The sequence below is a fragment of the Acanthochromis polyacanthus genome, chromosome 6 (genome assembly GCF_021347895.1).
Source record: "Acanthochromis polyacanthus isolate Apoly-LR-REF ecotype Palm Island chromosome 6, KAUST_Apoly_ChrSc, whole genome shotgun sequence".
In the NCBI taxonomy this organism is placed as follows: domain Eukaryota; kingdom Metazoa; phylum Chordata; class Actinopteri; family Pomacentridae; genus Acanthochromis; species Acanthochromis polyacanthus.
The window spans coordinates 38,094,711-38,115,058 of record NC_067118.1 but is presented as its reverse complement, the minus strand read 5'-3'; the positions used below and the strand labels follow the sequence as shown (position 1 = coordinate 38,115,058).

At 42.3% G+C, this 20,348-nt stretch overlaps 1 non-coding gene and 1 pseudogene across 1 annotated transcript; both read right to left on the bottom strand.

Moving 5' to 3' along the window:
• Positions 1–59: 59 nt before the first annotated feature.
• LOC127534496 (endosome/lysosome-associated apoptosis and autophagy regulator 1-like) lies at positions 60–19,304 on the bottom strand (annotated as a pseudogene).
• On the bottom strand, positions 18,940–19,309 carry LOC127534608 (small Cajal body-specific RNA 2). The gene has a single exon (XR_007942851.1). It is a non-coding gene; the product is annotated as a small Cajal body-specific RNA 2 (non-coding RNA).
• Between the last annotated feature and the right edge of the window lie 1,039 nt (positions 19,310–20,348).

The following is a 20,348-nucleotide window of genomic DNA, read 5'->3' as shown; positions in this document are numbered from 1 at the left end:
GAAAAATCGTAAAAAACCCTCACCTACAAAAACAGCCATCTTGTCTGCACCAGTCACACTTACAAGAACTCAAAGTAGATGTTGTTATCAGGGTAGAAATACTCCAAAGGCCAGAACTCCAGGTTTCTTCAGGCTCACAGCGTAGAACAGCACTGCAGTGCACTCGTCTGTGTTGGAGGCTATGTAGTCGCCCTTTGGTGTCCAGGTCGAGCTGCAAAAACATCAGCGCAGAAACAGATAGAAATCAGTTAAACCAAAACAAAAGAAAACAAAACAACTTTTAGAATAAGCAGGTGAGGTAGAGTATGGACTAACTTCGAGCAGTCTACGTGGGCGTTCCCCTCGTACATTGTCATCCCCTGAGTGACAAAACCTGCCCGGCAGATCGTCCCACTCTTCGAAGGCCACACCAGTGCCCAGGGAGTAGGTGCCTGCAGCGCACTTCTGGCACTGCTGTGACTGCATGTCAAGGAACTCCCCACTGTTACAGGAGAAGGCTGTGAGAGGGCAAAACACAAGAAATGGCAGAAACGGACAAAGAATCACATTGTAAAGGCCTCATGGAGATATACACGTTGCATGCAACATTATTCAACCCCCTATGAGGCCGTATCTTCAGCACCCTTTTGCTTCAATGACCGCTGTAGACGGGAGGTATCGTCTCTAACAGCTTCTGGCAGCGCAACTTGGGAATTTTAGACCATTCCTCATGGGCAATGGTCTCCAGTGTTCTTCGGTCTACATGGTGAGACAGCGTTCTTCAGATCCCACCACAGATTCTTGACTGGGTTTAGTCTTTAGATTGTGCAGGCCCACTTCAAGAACCTTCCGGGCTTTTTTCTGCTATCCAAGCCTTTGTTGATTTTGATGTGTTTGGGGTCATTATTTTGCTGAAATGCCAATTATGCCCAAGCGTCAACTTTTCATGGACGCCGAGTGACGTTCTTGGTCAGAATATCCTGGTACTGTCAAGGTTCTGGGGGGGGTGGGGGGGGGGGGGGGAGGGGGGGTGTCGGACCCAAGCAGAGAGCACACCACCAAGGCTGGGTGAAATGAAGTGATTTTCTTTGAGAGGAACCAAGAGTGCGGCGGGTGGTGGTGGTGGATGGATATTCCTGGAGGCAGACGAGGGCAAGAACGGTGTGTGGGGGGTGGGGGGGTGGGGGGTGAGGACGTCAGACGCTGCCGCTCCGGGGGGCCGTGGGGGAGAAACGTCGAAGAGGGGCGGCCGGAGGGGAAAGAGGGGTCGGGTGGAGGGCCAGAGGTGGGGTCGAAGCCCGGGGAATGGCTGGGGAATCCGGGAAATGAGCCGAGTAGGGGGGTCCAAGGGGGAAGGCTTGTGCCAACAGAGTCCAGGAGGGGTTTGGAGGATTTCGGGGAGACCAGCAGATCAGATGGGGTTCCGGGCAGCTAGGTCTTCTAATGGAGAAGAGAGCAGAAGAGCATGTTAGAATTACTTATCTCTTGAGAACGCAGAGAGAAACAGTGTGGCGAGAGAGTAACTGACTGCAGAGTCTAGTTTCACAATCTGGCAGTGTGTGGGAGGATGAGCCGGTCTTTTATTGCAGGTTGTGTGTAATCGGTTGACAAGCCACAGCTGCCCGGATCCTGGGAGAGGTGGGTAACCACCTGAGTTAAGGCAGCTGTAAAGCCACACTCCACTCAGGTGCAGCGCTGAGGAGGGTGCAGAGGGAGAGGAGAGCAAGAGAGGGAGAGAAAAGGGAGGGAGATGGAGAGGAGAGCGAGAGAGGGAGAGACAAAGGAGGGAGACAGATAGGATGGGGTATTTGGGATGCCAGGCAGGAATAGGGTGAGGAGAGGACCCTGACAGGTACTTACCTGAATCCATGATGCCTTCAACACGTTGGAGATTCCACACGAGGGCAGGGTGTATCTTCTCCTCATATGCCTCGTTCTTTCCTGTGCCAAACATACTTCTGATCTGCAGGACAAAGCGCTATAGTTGCCTCATTCGGTCCATAGAACAGTCTCCCAGACTTCTGTGTGCTTTGATAGGCTTGGCATTTAGCATACTGGAGATGCATTTTTTTTATGATGTTTGGCTTCGAGGTGGTATCGCATCCTAAAGAGCTGGCATCTAATCCCTTTCCATTCCCAATGGAGTGTGTGGCGTTCTCTATCACAGAAAACATCAGTTCCTCTTTTAGCTAAATCTTCCTGCAGGGTCTTTGGGCAGTAAGCCGAGGGTTCTTGTCCATCTGTCTCTGCAGGAATCTTATGTGCTTGCCGACAGCTTCTTTTATCCACCACGACCATGTAGTGTAGCCACAGTACCAGTGGCTTTGAACTTACAAGTGATGCTTTCAACAGTGTCTCTGGAACATTCAAGAGCTTGAATATCTTCTTGTATCATTTCCTTTCTTGCCAAAGCAACTATGCTGCTCTCTAAACTTCAGCGGCATCTCTCTGGTCTTAACCATGTTGCTTGCAAGAGGCATATGGGGAGTATTGACACAAAGAGTACCCACTTTATAGACATGAGAATTGCTCAATCTTTAGCATGTGTCACCATTTAATTCTCCTGGATTATGAATTAAATCTTAATTTTTTTCTTTTGGTAAAACTGTTCACCCTTATATATTTAATAATCGCCTGCAGTTGTAATGTTGCTAATTTTGCCCAGAATGTCAAATGTCAAGGGGGGTTGAATATTTCCGCACGCAGCTGTAAAGGGCATAGACTTCATTATTTGCCACTAAAAGTTGTGAACACAGATCGGATTAAAACAAGATAAGAAAGTAGGACACCTACTGCACTGCGTGCCTTTGACTGGATCTGGGGAGGCCCGTGCATGTGTCGGCTTTGTTGGAAACTGCCACCCTCCATCTCGAGCCGAGTACGTCACACTCTGTGTACTCAAAGTGATAATCTGACTGCAGGCAAAAAAACACAGGTGTGACTTTCACACAGCGCAGACAGTAAAATATGCACATATGAAAACTACACTGACACAGAAAGAAAGGAGGATTCAAATACTGAATATTTTCCAATTAATCTGCCAATGCTTGTTGTGATTTCTCACAGTGATGCTACAAAATGTCTGGTTTTGTGTGACCGACAGCCCAGAAATAAGATATATTCAAGTAATCATGTGTGACACTAAAAAGCAAAAACATGAAGTTTGGGAAACTGGATGGAACCAAAAAAATGCATAAAATGTGTAATCAGACATCAAAAATGTTACAGATTCATCTTCAATTAATTTATTACATAATGTTTAATGCTTCATTCTGTGTTATGTCCTGTTTATTTTAGATCTTCTCTCTTGTTTTATTTCACTTTTAGCCTGGTTCTTTGGTGTGATGTTGTCAATCTAATTCTTTCTTTTAATTTTAACCGTCAATCTTGTTCTTAATTTTCAAACTGCCTAGTTCTCTTGATTGATTTGCGTGCTAATCTAGCCAATTTATTCATTTAATTTCTTGTCATTTTTACTATTTATTTAACTGACAGCTCTCACATTGTGACTTGTCACCTATATCTTATTTGATTGTCTCTGTGGTTGCATGTTTTAATTGGCCATTGTCTTGTGAACGCTGTTCTTAAGAGTGCCATATAGAATAAACTTATTTTATTATTATTGTATAAGTGACGCATATGACCGAGCACAGATCATCCAGACTGTTTTATGCTTTTGGAATTTTCTCCCCAAACCCAGCCAGCCTCTTTTACAAATCAAAAGGTGAGGCCATTATTTGCCCAGGAGGCTTTTCTGAACGGTTGTTTTTAATCTCACATGTCAAGGATGTGCTGCAGCCTTTCTGGTGCCTTCAGGCCTTATTTACTTAGCTGGAGGGGGCAGAAATGCTGATTTGTCCGATCCTTTGGTAAACTTTAATTCCAGTGTTGCTGTCGCAGAACTTTTGGGACGGCAGGAGCTCAGGGGCTGTTTGTCCATCGTCACACTTTGAGACACTGACAAACACTCGTCCCGCCCGAATAACTGACTAAGAATAAAGGTCTAGACAATATCCTTGACAATTAAGTTCTCAGAATATCCGGCAGTCCTCGTAATGCTTAAGATTGGTCATACCAGCAGGCGCATTTAGTATTCTGAGAACCAGGTCAGCTCAGCAGCAAACAATCCAAAACCCCAACACCGAGCCTAGTGGTAGTTAATAGTTAACAGGAAACACAGCAGACGCAACGCACTTCACCACCGTCCTTCTCGCTGTTTTTTTACAATCTAGAGGCTGCCAACACAATTAGCATGAAGAGGTTGAAGGGTATCGAATGGTCCAAGTGGGAGGACCTGATGTAAAAATGCATCAAGCTGGAGATGTCCTGCAGCTTAATCGCCTCCTTTAAACCAACATGAGGAAACCAAGGCAACGGGACATCATGACCGCTGGGCCTCAAAGCATGAAAACACCTGAACGTAGCATCTACCAGCACTAGTTCCTTAAATTAACCTTCATTAGCTCAATAAACTTAACAGGTCACACACTCTGAAGGAAGGTGTAAAGTATGGTGAGAAGAAAAAAAAGAATTATTTTGGGTATTATCTTAAGGCACTGCTGCTGTAGTCAAATTGAAAACAGATAAAGACAAGTGAAGCAGCAGACAATGCGACATATGGAAGTTTTAGTAAAATAAGTGACTGACGGGAGCAGATGGGAAACAGTATGTGCAGTAAATGCTAAAATAAACCACTGCTGGACTGTGAAAATTCTATACTGCCTCAAGAAAATAGTTTAATTTTAAAGAAGTTTATGCTTCACACAGTTTGAGCAGGTTTTTCTTGCACTATCAGACGCTTCTGCACCTTGACGAAGCTGATTAAAGACAAATACCTTACAAAATATGCACTCATCATTCCTACAGGTACACAATGTACACATGACACAGCTGGTTACACCTTTCTCCCAGAACAACTTTCATATTTTGTTGCTTTTATGACATTTCAAGGCAATTTACACTTCAACACACACATGATTTAGTTACATTAAGAAACAGTCATTTTAAGACCGATAGTGTGTCAGTGGCTGTCAATGATCTAAATCTCCTCACCTCTTTGCACATGGGCAAATCCGCAGAAGCGTGTACCAAAACCAGGCCCAGCACAAAGTGGCTGAGGTGTGTGATGAGGCCTCGAGGCATCCTGGCTGCTGTCGGAGCCGAACTGATGGAGGATCGGAGGCTCGACCTGAACCCTCAGGTGCTGCTGGAGGTGTGGCTTCTCTCTGCTGTGGGCAAACACTGGGAGGTGACTGGTTCTGCTGTGCTCACTGAGTCATCTTTTAATGCCTCACTGTTCAACCACAATGAGTTCACCTGTCAGAGCTCCCTTCTCACCCCCTGTCCTTCTCATCTGGCATCCAAACAATCCATTCTATCTATCTCCGCTGTCTACTTTGCTCTGTGGCTCTGCTCTCCTCTCTCTCTCCCTTCTCTCTCCCCAGCGCTGCACCTGAGTGGAGCGCGGCTCTCAGCTGTTTCCACTCAGGTGATTAGCCTCCCCATGAGACCCGGACAGCTAAAACTCATTGCCATGATCACACCTGCTGCAATAAAGACCGGCTGAACCTTCCACTAGGTATGGCAAAAATGGAACGATCAAGCGACCGAATCATTTGGAACAATTGATTCAGAAAAAGAATCGATCCTATGGAACGTTCGAAACATCTCTCCACAGCGACATCTGGTGGCCAATCTCAAAATAACACGCTCAAACAGTACAGCAGTAGCCTAGCCAGCTAGACCCATGTTCTGAAGGCACAAGGGTCTAGGGACGCTAGACAGGGAGGGAGGCGGGCTAAAAGGTTGTCTATCAAATCCCTCTGCAGCAATTGGGTAGGTATACAACCAATCAGCGCAATGAATAGGCTCCCAGAGCGCTGGAAATCAGAGGATGCGGGAGTTCGGTGAAGCCTTATTTATACAGTCAATGGGTGAAGCTCAAGTATATTACAGACATGTTAACAGAAAGATTATTCAGAGTCGGTGCTAATGGAGCTCAACGACTGTTGTCGTTTTTTGTTGTGCGAACCCTGCAGAGAATTAAATTCGTTGCCGTGGGTTGTCTAGCGCGGCTAGGCTAGTTGTTTCCGGTTGTTTGTGTCAGAATCGTCGTGCCTCTGTCGTCACTTAGTTACGCCCGCCTTCTGACTCTACACTTCATGGTGATTGGTCCGGCCAGTTTTAGGAGAATCCAGCCTCGAGCCTTATGGAGGGGTAACTAGACCCTCCCTGGCTGAGAATTTAAATTACTGCGTGGGTTGTCTAGCGCGGCTAGGCTAGTACAGCAGTGTTCCACTCCAAATTGTAATTTAAGGTGTAGGAGAAGAAAAAAACATAGGGGGAGAGAGAAAAAGTGAGTAAAAACACTCTAAATATCTTTAGTAATACAAATTAACTGTCTCCTGTTGATTTCTTGGTTTGTGTGATTTTAATTTTGCCTTTGAAATAGGCCGTCACTTCTCAAAATAACTTCATGGCTCAAATGCTTTGTCTCAGTCCACATTTCATAAATCAAGTTTCCTCATCTCTTGTTACATGTTAGAATATCACATTACTCAAAAGACTGATGTGGAGTGGAATTAGTAGCTCTACCTGCAACAGTCCTCATTATCTCGAGACGAGAAAGTGACCCAAAAGAGACATATTGGCACATTTGCGATTGAGCAGTCATCCGCTTTTGACAACACAGACGCCAAGATGATTTGGAAAGTTGCCAGATTTTGCAGAGGGTCACCAAATTGGCAACACTGCAGTAGAGTGTTTTTGTGTATCTTGTTGTCACTTAACTTGTTATGTTTTGTTTCGTTAGGGTTTGTAGTATTATTTGTATGAAAGGATATATTGTTTCAATCTATCAGTATTTGTAGGGCATGCTTGTGTACAATATAGACATTTGTCAGTATTTGTAGGGCATGCTTGTGACATTTAAGCATTTTTATTCAGAAAGACGATCTTGTTCAACAGTGCTTGGACTGAGACGGTTCTTCTCTTGTTTAATATCTCTCCTGCTTTTGAGAAGATTCTCTCACACGGGACTGATGTGGCAGGAGTGGAGAGATATGTCTTGGCCAGCTCAAAAAGATGAGGAATACAGCTGCATGTCGGTTCCAGAAATCCAACGGGTCATCTCTTCTGGGCAGGTATGGGGCTGAGAGATAGCGCTGAACCTGGAGACTAAGATACTATATCAGTTATATAACAATAAATATGAATGAAAAACAATTTCAACCTCATCTCCCCAGCCGCCGGCAGCCAGTCGCCGGCCACCAGCAGCCGACAGTGGGAGCTGCCCGGCGCGCTGCCGCCGCTACTGTGCAGAAAGCAAACACTCAGCGAAGCCCTACGAGAAGCCGAGAAGAGCGGAACGCGCGCTCACATCCCGGCCCCCCACGACTTCTGCGTTTCAAACCGCACATCAGGATGGCTGAGTGTGGCCCGGGAAGAAGAGGAGCGAGAGACGAGCCGCCTACTTCGCGCAGCTCTCCAGACGGCTTGCTACCCGGTGCCATGAGCCTAGTCACTTTCGCACGAGACTGCCCGCACCGGAGAAGCCGAGCTCCGGGAAACGAGAGAAGAGTGGCGCTGTGAGGGAACCGCCACTCCAGAACACCTGGCTGGCTGCCGCAGCTGGGGAGATGCTCCGGCAGCTGGGCAAATGCTCTGGCGGGCCGGCTGCCAGCGGCCGACCGCCGGAGCATCTCTCCTGCTAGCGGCTGCTGCCTGTGGTGGCCCCCGTTTCGTCAAGGGGCGGCGGGTTCTGGTGTGGTGGAGCTGTCGGGATTACGGGAGCGAACTATCTGCTGGCCAGCTCTTTTCCTCTTGGGTTTGCTCCCAAGAGGCGGCTCAGTCCCTCAGTGACAGCTTGTTGGAGCTCCCTCAGTTCTTCCTCAATCTGCAGTCGGGCGAGCGCCATCCTACTTCTGACACCAATGTAGCACTGAGCGCGTCCTCTCCCAAAGAGGGGAGGGGGAGTGGGCGCGGACAGATGCGTTCATTTGCATACCTGGAAGCAGGCCCAGAAACAGCCTGTTCTGAGGAGAGCTGGTGAGAGTGAATTTTTCGACCACTGAAACTCCGAACAAAGGATGATTTTGAGGCGAACAAACTTAAATACTATGTTTTTGGGCTTCTGAGACCTATATGACGTGACTGAAAAATAGCTAATATGGGACCTTTAACTCAGCACGAAGCATCAACACCTTCCGTTTCTAACTGCTACATAACAAGCCCTGCAAAATAATAAAGTATTCCAGCGCCTTTTTCTTGTGTTTTTCAAAGTAAACATAAACAAACTCATATGAAAACTGAAAGGGCAAAAAGTTTCATCAAAATGTATAAATGTGCATATCAACTGTTGAAATAGAACTACGAACACTTTGTGAACTTCTGAACTGGAAACCGCGTGAACCCAGCACGCCAAATGATTTATTGTGATTTCTTTTCTTTGGAGACGCCATCTGATGAAAGTCTTCTCACCTCGTTCCTCTGCATGCTCAAGATTCTGCAGCAGCCAAAGACGAACACAGCAGGAGTGGAAAATGGGAAATAAAGGACGCAGACTCTCGTGTGTGCATAAACAACACAGTAGATACATTCTCTCTCTCTCTCTTGAAACACTTTAACTTGCCAATAAAATTACTTTGTGGTCACTTGAGAGCCACAAGCTGTAAACAAACATATAGAGAACCTGTTGCAAACAGATGCTCATTTACACATCCAGCAGTCAGTCCGACCATCTCAAATAAGGCTGTAGCTCCTCTTGCTCAGATTTTGTTAACCTATTTGTTATTTTCAACCCAAAATTAAGTTCTATAAAATATTTTTGACGTAATTTTTAGAGTTTTGTATGTTTTCAAACTCAAGGCTGCAGTCACCAGAACAATGGTTGTGTAATGAAGTACTAACTCCTGTGTTTTTGGTTGTAGAATGCCATAGCTATTGATGCAAGAACTTAAATGATTTTGGTTATCAAGAAAACCACAGAAAATGTCTACATATCAGCTCTTAAACTCTAATGAGCATTTTTTTTTTTAATCATTGTATTAGTCCAAATAAATGCACCTTTAGTTGTACCAGGCATTAAAATGAACAAGAAATTGAAGAAAACAAGGGTGGTCTAATCATTTCTTTCCTTGACTGTAATATAATCACCACCTCTCATCTTTAATCTCCTGCTCTCTCCCGTTGTACTCACCAACAACCATCAAATACTAGATAATTAAAGCAAATAATACACACTGAGGAAAGTGGAGAAGCTAGACGAATAAAATTCTGAGCATAAATTAGCAATAAAAATAATCAAATGTCTTGTAAGATCTAATCATACTGTCCTTGCTGAAAGGTAGCTTTTTAAATGGTAGCATAATCATTTGTGCAACCCACGTAAATGTATAAATGTATAACTTCACTGACACTTTACTTGATATTTACAGACATTCACAGTTCCGGAATAAAATAAAAGTCGTTATGTTTGACGTTTCCGTGATTCTAAGCTGGAGAAGGCTCGAATGAATAGAATTTCGAAGGATTAGCTTTATAAAGTTAACCCCTTTGAGTGCAAATGGAATTGTGTCATTATCTGCTCTTCTTATTCAACACGGCCTTGATCAGGATCCAGCATGTCAGCCAGTTTGCATAAACATAAACAAGAACCATCAACTAATAATAATATTTCACACTCAACAGGTCCACAGCAGCTTCTAGACTGGATTGTAAGGATAACATTCTCTTCAGATATTAATACTAACATCCCATCGACACCGTTAGCTCTTTTCAACAGGCCTGTGCTTTGTTTTGTGAGTGCAAAACAGCACACCAGGAAAGAGGTATACCTTTAAAATCTATTATATCAGAAAAACTGTGACATTGTGTTTGCTAGAAGGTGGAGTTTAGGCGCAATAAAGGCAGAAACAGACTGAAAAACACAGAGAGGAGAGTAAACAGAACACAGCAGACCGTTGGATAATATCCTAAATGATCTTAAGTGTCATCCTACCACTGCTGACAACTGCAATGAGTTACAACAGATCCTCGGTTCTGAGTTCACTGATCCATACTTTCATTTGAACACAGTCACTCCGGTCACCCTCTGGAACTGACAGCCACAATTTTCTCCTCAGTTTCCTTTTCAACCTTCTTCGGGTCAATAAGGCTTTGCTCCATTTACCTCAGACTAACAGGGAACGACAGCGTTTGATCGCTTCTTCAGGTCAGTATTAACCAACTAATTAATGCCTCATTATGGAATTGATTTTCTAATTAAGCTGCACGCAATCATATATCACAAACTGAGTAACAGTTTGGTTTTTGTTCTCAAAGGCTGATTTGTTTATCCTGTTTGGAACTTGTTTTTCTCCTGTTGTCTCTGTTTACTCTTTAGTTCGAGGAGATGCTTCTTCTCTGTCTATAGCTAATTCTCACAGTGATCCAGTGTGGCAGCTTCCTTCTGCGGGACCTTAATCTGTTCATCAATGTTCCCTAACTCAGACTCACATAATTAAGATTAATATTGAACACTGGCCTCAGTGGAACTCTTAACCAATACAAATGGAAGAAGGTGAAATGTCTCCAGCTACAGCACACTGGAAGGAAAGCAAGAAACCAGATTTATAAAATGCTAAAGTTGAAGAAAAGCTTTGAGCTCTTCTGCCAGCTTTATTTAAGAGTCTGGTTCTCACCTTCATCTGCTGTGGTTTCTCTTCAGCATCCACAGGACTGGTTCACTGCAGAGTTACTGTAGTTTTTACTGTGGCAGTGAAATGCCCTCTTTAAGGTGAAACTCTCCTCTGTTGTGTGAAACGCCCCGAGGCAGACTTTTTAGACAATGGACAGAAAGATGAAGGTCACCACAGATGTCTTTTCTATTCAGAAAACACAAAAAATAAATTTGAACTCCAAGCATTTTGTAATTCTAATTTCTTTTCACTCAGAGATCCAGACTGGACACACGAGGAGAAAAAATCTACAGAAGTGAGATTTAACTTACTTGACAAATGGACAACATATTTAATTCAGAAACTGATTTAACTACTTTAAAATGAAATCAAAGAATGCAGTTTAATGGCATAAATGTTTGTATAATTTTATATCAGTTTATCTCATTGGTGGTGTCCATTTACAACCTCACTACATACGGGTCATTCCAGAATTGGAGGACATCTTATGTCCCATCCATCAAATTTCAAATAATCCATATACAGAATACAACAAAGTTGATGTGTAATGTACTTGTCCTGAGACCAAATCTAAAAAAAAAAACACTAGTAGAAAAGAAAGTTTGAAAATACTTCATAGATACCACATAAGTCTGGAGTTCCCCCTAAAATGACATTTTTCTCCTGTCCTACCCCTCTGATGACCAAATTCAATCTCAAATAAACCAGTTAAAATTAAATTTAAACCTCCTTTTCAGTATTATTACCTCTGCCAAGGAGGTTATGTGACACCCGGCGTTTGTGTGTCTGTCTGTCTGTCTGTCTGTTAGCAAGATAACTCAAAAACGCCTGTTCAGATTCAGATGACATTTTGAGGGGATGTAGACTATGGTAAGAGGAAGAGCTGATTTAATTTTGGTGGCAACCCGGAAAGGATCCTGGATTCTGGATCACTTTGAATTTTTAGTATGTGGTTTAGCATGTGGTCCAAAATATGACAAAAACATCATAGGTTAGTATGTCGTCCAACAAATCGGAACAAGGTGTCCACATAGCTCAACTGGTTAAGAAGGTGATTTGCAAACAGAACTGTGTCAGAGACACAGGTTCAATTCCAGCTCATGATCCTTTACTGCATGGGTTTCCTGTTTTCCTCTCTCCCTGTTGATTAATTAAGAATGGAATAAAATTGTTCATGAAAATATATGTCTTATGTTTCCATGAAAATACAATACTTCAATTTCTAAATCGTACATAAATGTATGTGAATACAATGTTCCATGGGAATGTCAATATCCTTGGTGGAGGTCTGCGCTCTCTGAGTGCTTTTCTAGTTTTTGTATTGATGTCTCTGGCAATTGTGGGAACATTTTTTAAATCAACATAATATTTGAAATAAAAATGATTATGCATGGAACATGTGTCTCACAACATGCACACCGCCCTGTTAGCAAAACCTTTTTAGCTGATAGAAGATCAGACTTAGGCTTGTATTTGGCTGTAACAACAAATAGACAGTAAAAATGACAGCATGAACCCCTCTGACCTCAATCATGAACCTTTTTATGTCGTTTTCATGCTGAAAGACAAACACCCACAGGTTTTGGAGTGAGACGTGGTTTTCTACAGCAAAGCGGTGACGCCTCGCATCGATCTGAGGAATACGCTTCTGGCATTTTGTGAAGAATCAACAAGAGTTAAATAAAAAATAAACAATGTCAACCCTTGGCTGTGTCATCCTGCTATTTGGAAATGTACTCTGTGTGGTAACACCTTTCAACCCTTTTACAACATTCCATAAATGGATTACTAGATACTTTAAGTGATTGTTAATGCAGAGCACACGTCAACAGCTAAAACTTATAGAAAGACAAATTTGTATTACAGCAAATGTGTTCGTTTGTCATTCAGTTAAGAGTTATGGTTGTTCAAATGTACGAGTACACACTCGTATCTGCTTATTACTACGTTATACTGTGTTATAAACCAGCTTTTAAATGCTACTTGGTGGTTTATATGACATATTCCCACCAACACCATAGAGGTTTCCACCAAAGAAGTGTTTGTTGTGTCTGAGCCACTGGAGGGCAGCGTGTGTTCGTGTCTTCGCAACTTCTCCACTTCATTATATAGTTCATAATACTGAGATTCCTCTCCAACACTGACAATATATAGAAAAAAATATAATCCTCCATCAATCATATGCTGCTGATGCTGTAAATTTGTCGTCTGTTGTGTTCTTTGATAGTGAAAAATGCGAAATGTAAATGTGAAAAGGAAATCTTTGTTTGAGAAAACTTTGTGTGTGAGCGTACTCACTTTAAAACGGAGAAGTTGTTCTCCTCCTCGCACAAGTCAAACTTCTCTCTTTTAGTCTCAGCTCTGGATGCGCCTCCGATCGACTGATTGACCTTTGGGGTCATGTCTTGTTGGTCTCCAGCTTTGGCAAGTTCTGCCGTCGAGTCATCGATGATTCATCTGGCATCGCTGACTCACTTCTGGAGGTCTTCTTCCTCCATCTGCTTCAGTCTCAGCTTCTGTTTAATATCATCCATCTGTAGACGAGTGTGGCAAGAGGTGCCATTAATTATGAGCAGACCACAGCTGCAGATAAACTCTGCCCCATGGTGCAATAAAGGCAAAATGAGCAGTAACCATACATGGTATGATTACGTCATATAAATCTGAAAATACAGATCTCACAGGATAATTTAAATGTACTTGATATAACGCATGCAGATGATGAATGATCGTCTTTAATAGCTGCAAACTTTTCCTCAGAGTTTCACCTCTTTGTTTTCAGTCTAAATCACCTTGATTCTGTTTGCACTTCAGAACCCACAGCTTCTCTGTTTCAGTGACTTCCTGAAAGTTGCTAGTCTTGCAATTAATTGTATAATTAAACAGTTTCCAATTACTCAAAAAGCAATATGTGATTAAAAATTGCATAAAGTAACACATCACTGCCCATGTCTTCTTTAAAGAGCCCATATTGTGCACATTTACAGGTTTACAATTTTATGTTTGGGGTCTACTAGAATGTGTTTGCATGCTTTAATGTTCAAAACACATTACTTTTCTCATATTGTGCATTGCTGTGTTGCCTCCTCTTACCCTCTGTCTAAAATACCCCATTTGCCTCCTGTTTCTTTAAAGCTCGCTATGAGAAAAGTCAAGTCTGCTGTAATTTGGTCATCTGGTTTCATTACTTCAGATCTATGAGCAGAGGGACAGACATGTAACTCCAGCAGAAGCAAGTATATCAAAGGAAATAATGCTGATCATGAAGCAGTCTCTCGTCCTGTAAGGGTACACCAAACCTGCTACATGGTGACATCGACAAATAACAGAAGAGAAGCCTGGACTTCACACGAGGTGTTTCAACTCACTCTCTATTGCATGAACTTTACAAACCTTTAGTGTGCACAAAAAAGTAAATACATACAACCAGTGACACCTGGTGGTTCTCTGATATCTGCTTCCTATTTGCCAAAAAAAAGTGTTAAAATAAGTTAGATGAGTGGGAAGGCGCTGACTCTCTTCTGTCAGAGGCCTGAGGAGACATTAGGTGAGATGTCAACACAGCAGTGGTTGCTCAGCCTGCTCGTACTGTTACCTGCTGTGCTTCTTAGCTTTGTCTGTCAAACTTGTTCACCTTTCCGCCCAGCCTCGCATGGCCTGTGGATGAAAAGACCTGGGGGTACGTTGTGTGAGGTCGGATAGTTAAATTTTGATAACTGTTTTGTTTTGATGTAGTAATTTCCCATATAATAGCATTAATCCCTGACAGTACTGAGATCTAACTTCCGTGTGTTAGTTTTATCCATGAGTTCATTTATTGTGGTGCTTTTCCATGTGTGGTGACAGTTTGGAGTGCAGTGACTTTTCTATCAGGTTCTCATGTGCAACAGGTTATTAATGAACGATGATTAGACCTTTATGAATGAACAGGATTCTGACTTTGCTGGATGTGCATCTGTCTTAACCTTGCCAGCAAGTTGATTTCTCGTGATATTTGGGAGTTCACAAATCTCTCAAGAAACCATCTTGCTCCGCTCCCACATTCACTGTTCGTACAGAGCCAAGTTGGCACGGGCCAATCACGCAGCAGTATTCGTATGTGGGGCGGGATATCCGGGTGTGAAGACGACACCAAGTGCCAGTAGATCAAAACAAACATGGCAATGGAGGACAACGATCGTGTAGATGCTGCTATTAAGTCAGTTTTAGCTGAATCTCCTATCGCTTCTTTGAAGGAAGAACAACGAGAGGCGCTTTGCGCATTTCTGGACGGTAAAGATGTTTGTGCTTTTTTACCTAGGGTTTTGGTAAGATTTTAATCTACCAATTGGCTCCGCTCGCTGTGAAGATCCCGCGATTGGCTAAAAACAAACCTGTCAGAGGCGGGACATACTGTTGCATTGTCCAATCCGTGCCTCTTTCCTCCGAACGGATTTACATGGAGCGGTCCCAGATTGATATTGTGGAATACTATCAAGTACTACACAATTATTAATCTGGCTATTGCCAGGTTACATCTGTCTAGTCTGTAGTGTGAGGTTTGACAAATACCACACATTAAAGTAAAGAGAAAAACCAAATAAAGCCTAATAGGGGCTCTTTAACACTCAACTACAACAGTGTAGACCTATCAGAGAGTACTACCTTTTGCTTTGTCACCTTTGCCTTTATTTGTGCCTCAGAGGGCTGCAGCTGCTTGTCAATCAGCTGGATTTTCCTCAGCATGAGTGCATCAGCCTGCCTCAGGGCAGAAAGCTGCTTCTTGGCCTCTTCATGCTCCGTCTTCATGCCCTGAAGCTCCATATGGGTGGTCTTATAGTCCTGCTGCCACTGGGGGAGTAGAAACAGAGCAAACAGTCAAAGAATTCAGTTTCTCTCCGACTGCATACTGTGTTTATTTCTCTCTCGTACACGTTGTTTAATCTCGACCATTCACCACACGCAGTTTCTTCTTCTTAAGCAGCTCAATCGTGTCCAGATGCCTCTTCTTGTAGCAACGATTAACATCATGTTTGTTTCTCTCCTACCTCTGCTTAGCCTTTTCAGGAAGCTTAGCCTCTGTCTTGCACAACATTTTACAGAAAAGTAGACTTGTGCTGGTGACAGAGGCAACTTGTCACCTAAATATGTTGCTGACCCAATACATCAGCAAATGAAAAGTAAGAAAAATGTTCTTATGAAACATAGAAAACCAAAAGGGTCACAGAAAAAAAGACATAACCGCACAAATTAATCAATGTGCATATGTTTTTATAGGTGATTACACCTGAAGTACCTTTAATTATCTCTTACCTCACGAACTTTACTGTCATTTTGAACGCGACCCCTCCAGAGACACAAATAGATTTCACCTTCACGTTCATCCTGTAACAGACAAAAAACATGAAGAGCCTGAGAAAAAGCTGCCTTCCCATTCTTTCATTAGGTGGCAGTGTGATTTTGTTTGGTTAACTTTAAGTGGTGACAACAGCTTTGACAGATGTTGACAGATTTTGATTTAAACACATATTCCCTCCTGCTCTGGTTCTTCACTGCAGAAGTTTTTGAGCTCCCAGCAGAACTCGTACTCCTCTAATGCCTCCAGCAACTTCATTTAGGACACCTTGGCAATTTTTTTCCTATAGGGACAAACCAACCACAGTGACAGCAAAGAGACAGAGAGGCATTCCACAGCATACTTCAGCATTTGTGCAGAATTTTATTGCAGCGACACAAACACACCTGAGGCAGAAACTGGAGGTTGCTGACTCAGACACAGAGAGCCTCGACCTCATCCTCCATAGTTTTCTAGTTGTAAGGTTTCCCATTCAGCATCCACAGCGACTGATTGTTCTTCACATAGATTTCTCTCTTAATCACTACATTACTAAGTCTCTTATACCTTAAATAACATAAATACAATCAAATATATAGTATCCCCAGAAACATTTTTTGCTAATGTAACACTTCCTGGTAAAACAACTTCCATTTAAGCTGGAACTGTGTGTATGTTTTTTAACACAATGAGCTATGTTATCAGTGTTAATGCGTGATTACTATCACACAACGTAAGTGAACTAATGAACCTATGGTCAGGAGAAATTATACTTTTACACTTAATAGGATTTATTTTGGACATAAAATGTTTTACTCTACAAATTTCAGATGAAAAATTCAGGAGGATGGTAATTTTATAAAGTTCCAAAGTTATTAAAAATGTTTAATGTGACTGTCCAGATCCTTTTTTTCCAACACAAACAGCCTTCTTGAAACTTCTTGTGCCACGTCCAAATCTGCATTCCTGTTGGTGCTTGTTTATGAAATTTTTGAACAAATATATGTTGCGCATTCACATTTGACTGAGTTTGGGCGTACTTCAATGCACAGAACGCCTCTATCTGTTGCAGTAAACGGCATGACTATTCCCGAAAGAAGAAAAATAAAAATGATTACACTTTTTCGAGCAAAAAGAGCAAACTAATTTTAAACAAATTATTCGGTGATGAAATGATGTCAAATTGTTCAGACACTCTACTTTGACTGATTGAAAAAGGGGAAGAGATCTGAGACACATTATTACATAACATCAATAAGTCACCTACTTCTTTTTTGGATTCATTGGACAGGATAGTAGAGAGGCAGACAGGAAAGTAGTGAGAAGACCGAGAGCAAAGGGCCATGAGCTGGAATCAAACTGAGGCCGCTGCATTGGGAACTACAGTCCCTGTTTATGGGTCTGACGCTCAGTCAGCTGGGCCATCTAGGCGTCCCCTCTCTGCTAATCTTATATCATCAATTTGACTTTACTTGCTTGTCTTTTGAAAGTAACATGCCAGCGTCAGAGTGCATTAACCATTGGCTGTGCTGCTCTGCTGATTACATGGTCACCTCTGCCCAGAACAGCAGTTTTTGCAGCCAGACCCAGACAGATGGCTCACACCACAGCTGGACCTGCCAGTTCCATCGGCTTCAACAATCATGTTCAGATGAGGTCCAGGATGCACCTCAGAGTGTGTTTCTGTGGGATGCGGCAGATGTTTATTAAAGTCAAAGAAAAGAATCTAAAAGCACTTCTGTAGATGTATTAATGTCCCATTTATTGCTGTATTTTGGCTGACATGTCAGTTTGTTATGTGATTAATGCCTGTGGGTGCTGCAGTGTGACCTGGACACAAGGTGGGGCATAAACTGTAGAGCTGGGTCCAATATTATGAGTCTGCAGCAGAGCAGGCTGCACTTTCAGAACCATACTTGTAGGATGGCACTCCAGGAAACTTTGTCTGTTGCCCCCTGCCAAATTGGACGATCGTTAAAGGGTGCAACTTGCAGCTGTAAAGCTTTACTTCACCCAAAATACTACTTTCTGTTCAAGTGTTTGTCGCATGAAAAAATTATTCCACCCAAAACTGTACATTCCTGTTTTTGTCACCACCAATGGACTGAAAAGCTAGCTCTCCTTTGGAGTGAAAAAGTAGCCGTCGGGTTGTCTGACCCCCAAAAAAGTTAATGAAAAATGAGGGTCCGAGAAATGCATTCTTACAGTTACGTTCTGAAAGAACCCAAACTGCTCTTTGTTCAGATAGCTAGTGGGCACAACAAAGTGTAGATTTAGAAAGGGGTGCTTTATGCTTAAGTTTTCCAGGTGAGGAGATGCACACAAGTTAGTTTCTAGCAAATCCAAATAATCAAATGGCTCCAACTGAGGCCTTTAGTAAATTGTTGTTGTTTAATTACTGACCTTTAAAAACTGAAAAAACACAAAATCTTTAAACAAATGTGACGTTGGAGCCTCAGAAAATTTGTGAGCGTGATTACGAGTGGATGTAACCATTTTTCCTCCATGTTTCACAACCTTTGAACCCTGTAAAAGCAGTAGAATTTATTGTGGCAAGTCTGGCAATCCAATGTTCGATTTTACAGTTTTGATATGACAAAATATTGGTCTGTATATTATCTTTAAATGTGCAAAGTTACAGGTTGTTTCCATGTTATTTTACCACACGAGGCTTCCCAACCTTTATACTGTCCCCAAACACTGAACAGAGAAATAAGCCTGGGCGCAACTAAGTAAATATTTAGGAGGGGGTGTCTCATAAGTTTTCTTCACAAAAGGAAACTTCAAAAACAATTTAGAACACGTAACACGTATAAGCATCGGTGATATTCATAAAAGGAGGGAATATTTTCTACTGCATATCTGGGAAAACAGAATGTTTTCTATTCAGTGAGGGGACACGACCCCCCACCCAAAACGGTCGCTGACCAGATTTCTCCGTCCGAGGCTCTCGCTGCTTCTCGGCTGTGATAAGATCAGAATCGCCTCTCTACTCATCGTCCACAGTGAAGTTTGAGATGAACCCAAACTCACCCAGAACTAGTATATCTGATCGAATCATCACCTCTGACCACAGCACGAAGCGTGGAGGCCCCGAAAGGTTCAATCTCGCCGGCTGCTCATTGCCGCGGAGGCTCGAGAGCGGTTTTTCCTATCATCTCTGCTCAGAGCGGAGCTAAACTCTGATCAGATCAAATAAGATCACTGTGTAGGTTTTTAGAAAGACACACACGCACGCTAACACCCCACATTCACTCACCCAAACAGTCTCATACAATCACACACACAAACATCGCCACACACCAGCATTTACACTGAGGACAAACCTCTTCCGGGTCCGGTTTAAAGCAGAAAGCCCCATGGAATCATGGGACATTGAAAATAGCCAGCGGAAGTATGGCGACCTCATGTGGCCAAAACGTACAATTTATTTGTTTTTGTACTTAAATGAAAGAAGGAATTGCACTTCTACATTCAAGTAAGCCTATAAAAACTCACAGGGCCAACATCAGCATCATAAGCAGAAAATACAACTGAACAAACCTTTATAAATAGACTAGTAAATTAAAAAAGCTCTTTTTGTACTGTCAGAATGCTACATCAACTGAAATCAAAACCACTTATTTTGAATTCTTGGGCCAGTAAATTTATTTCAGAGCTACTTAAAGATTAACAAGGCAGGTAACATCCAAGAAAAGACCGAATATTAAAATGGACTTCATCTATTGTCAGATATTTTTATCATTAAAACTGGCTTTATCTAGTGGTTAGGAGGTAAACAGAGGAGTCATATGGATTGTAGGCTTCTTATCTCGGGGGCACATCTTACACGAATTCACCCTAAGTATAAAGAAATGTAATAAGCCCACACCAAAAAATGATACTACACTTAAATAGTCCATGCTCACTCTTTTCTTCTGCACTCAGAACACAGAGTTCACATAACATTTCTAATCAGTGAGAAATCAAATATTAGGAATAATAACTTTTTTTTAAAAATTGAAAGGAATATTAGGTTTAATTGTAAACCAATGGACACTGAAAGAAACTGTTTCCTCAGAATATATTGGGAAACCGCAGTGCTGTGATGGTTAAAAATAATAATTAAAAAAATAACACATGTATGCATATAGTGTGTTGTATGTATGTATTATTCATATATATATCATTTTCATTTTATCTCAGATTTTTAATCATCAGGGTTCTTGTATGCTGATAGTCTTTGTTGCCTTTTTGTTTTTATAGCTATTTAGTTGTTTTGAAGGCCGAATCAGGAAATGGGGCTCCAAATTAACCTCAGCTGGACATCATCCATACGTTGTAGGGTTTTTACCTCTATTGTCATTTCAGACTAACAAACAATGAGGGTCTTGTCACTG